We start from the raw sequence: 2,422 nt of genomic DNA, 5'->3' as shown, positions 1-2,422 counted from the left end.
GGGTCATAATCTGAACCATCACCCGATCATCAAGTGACAGTCAATGTGTTCAGAATTCATCTTTTGTCTTGGTACAAATAGCAATTACTGTAAAGGCTGAACAGAGAAGACACACTCTTTGTGTATAAACATGAAGGCATCTCCTTAACATGACTCTTGGTTGGATTTAGGTTTTCAGACATATTTACCTTGTTCTTTAGTCCATGTTTTATGCAGCGTTTACACTTAGTACTCACGTTTTAGTGAGGGCATAGTTTGATGGAACTGCGTTAATCTGGATTTTTGCATCCCAAGTGTTTTCTGTTTTTGGGTTTGTCTTTTGGAACCATTTGTAACATTTGGTATGTGTTTTCATCTTGTTTTTGTGTTGTAGTCGTACCTGTATATTACTGGTGCAGTTGTTGTGGGTGTCTTGTTCCCGTTTATTGTGGGTAGAGAAATATATAATAAATTATCAAAATATATTTAACAAAAAATTGTGAATTAGTAATACAGAAGTGTCTGAAATAATTGAACATAAATAAAAAAACCTCTTTTGCCATCACTGCAGCGATCTCACAGCGGAAAACCACCTGTGATTCTGTGATTCGTCCTTTGAGCTTAATTGCACCAGTTAATCTGCTCTCCTGTCTGGTACTCTTAGGTCATGTCTGTACCTTACTTTTCTCTTATTGTTGCCAGTTAAAGATGGTCTGTTGTGTTCACCTCTCTCAGATGTCTCAGCTTTGCTTCACAGTCAGATATACAGCAGGTTTCATCAGCGCAGTAATAAATGTCCAGAGTCACATGCTGCAAGCTTTTATTATCAACGTTGGTCAGCAGTGAAAACATAAACCGTCTGCTGTGTTGGTTATTTCAAGCTGTCTTCGTGCTCCATGTTGAAATTCTGGGGGTGCCTCCAGACATCAGGGAAGACATTTCAGAGTGATGTGGTGGTCCTGCTGCGTGCAGCATCACGTGCGTGGTTTCGCTGTACACAGCAAACAGAAGAGCAGGACTCAGTATTTGCTATTAATGGTACCGGATTACCATCATAAACTTATCACACTGACTCAGGATGAAGTCAGAGATCGTGTGAAACTGAGGAACTGACATCTGTCACTGCACAGCTGTATTTTAGTTGGAAATATACGTCATCAAATAACTTCCTGAATTAGGTGTTAGAGCAGAGAAAGATATCTTTTGTGTGAGAACTGTGCACAAGAATAAACATTCAGTATAATGTTAAATCCTCCAAAAGAAGAAGAAAGACTGTACTGAGATGTGATCAGACAGTTTTATAGATAACTTGTGTATTTTACTTCATATTAAGTGAAACTTAAAGTACACCAAAAGGCTCTATTACAGTACCAGGAAGTAACGTGAGACATTACGTTACAAAAGTATTTTTGTATATAACACAATACAAAGTTGAATAAAAATGAAACATTTAGCTCAGAGACATGAAGAGAAAACAGAACAACTTTATTAAAGTCTGAAATTACCTGATTTATCTTCCAATGAACTGTATCGTCTGCCTGGATCATCAGTTCCATCTGTCTTTCTGCTCCACGTCAGTTTACCCTCCACAGTGGGAGGACAATACAGTTGGAATAATCTTCCATCGATTATTGCTGTAAAAGAAACAGACATATTAATTAATTAAGTTCACATTGAACTGTCAAATATAGTTATATATTTTTTGTTATTATTTTGTCATATTGTTGTACATAAGTCAACAACCCCATACACCACTGACACAACCTTCAAAACCTCACAGTATAGAGCAGACTATATATGCTGAATGAATTATTATTATTAATTTAGTTCAGTTCAGGGGTCTTGATATAAACCAGTTGAATCCCAGTTTAGCAGAGGAAAATGTTACCAATCAGAACCTTTTACAGGTTTAGAGTCATTTATTCATTTTAAAATGCTCTTACCTGAAGTGACGTTACAGCTCAGAACAAAAGCGAACAGGCAGATGTAGATGTTCACCCTCATCTTCAGACAAATCGTGATGATGAGGAATGTGTGGTTATAATGTGTATCTCATAAATACACTCCTCCCATCTCAAGCCTGTCTGTGGTCGATGAACACTCTTCTCTTTTGAGCGAACGTATGAGCAGTGGAAAGTTTTAGGTACTTGTACTTAGTATATATTCCATTTCTGCCAATAGATGTTACACACTGGACTTTAATTCTTGAACACATTTTGAAATTGCAACTAAATTTAGATGACATGTACATATCAACTTTGATCCGTGCTGGTTGGTTGGATAACATTTCACCTGTAGGTGGCGCTGCAGCAACATGATACATTTAAATTAATTAGTCTGATTCAGATGAAATTTCGCAAATTCATCTTTAGAAGATTTACAAAACACTAAGAGTGCTTGCTATCTGTTTACAGGTCAGACTATATTCACCTTTTCTCCAGAT

Source organism: Morone saxatilis, unplaced genomic scaffold, assembly GCF_004916995.1.
Source record: "Morone saxatilis isolate NCDOM2014 unplaced genomic scaffold, NCSU_SB_2.0 Contig9, whole genome shotgun sequence".
NCBI lineage: Eukaryota > Metazoa > Chordata > Actinopteri > Moronidae > Morone > Morone saxatilis.
This window is presented reverse-complemented; position numbering follows the sequence as displayed.